At 34.0% G+C, this 326-nt stretch overlaps 1 protein-coding gene across 1 annotated transcript in view; it reads right to left on the reverse strand.

Moving 5' to 3' along the window:
* LOC119593414 overlaps positions 1-326 on the reverse strand; it is a 10,200-nt gene that overhangs the window by 3,563 nt on the left and 6,311 nt on the right. The window lies entirely within an intron of this gene.

Raw genomic sequence — 326 nt, forward strand, 5'->3', positions numbered from 1 at the left:
TCCACAGCATAACTTTACGAATTAACATATCTACAACCATGATATCTATTCCCAATGCAAATATCTAAACCACAACTTCCACGTCAAACTTATTTCGTTCTCCATCAAACGGAGAACGAAATAAATACAAACAATACAACAACAACAAAAAATCTGTAACAACATACCTACAACCATAATATTTATCCACAACACATCAATACCTTAACCACTTCTCTGAAACATCTACAGCAACAAAATTCGTCACAAGCACAACAACACACCTACAATTGTACCATTCCCAATAAAAGGAATTCAACTCTAAATCGGGAATTCTGACCTTATGA

The sequence above is a fragment of the Penaeus monodon genome, chromosome 32 (genome assembly GCF_015228065.2).
Source record: "Penaeus monodon isolate SGIC_2016 chromosome 32, NSTDA_Pmon_1, whole genome shotgun sequence".
NCBI lineage: Eukaryota > Metazoa > Arthropoda > Malacostraca > Decapoda > Penaeidae > Penaeus > Penaeus monodon.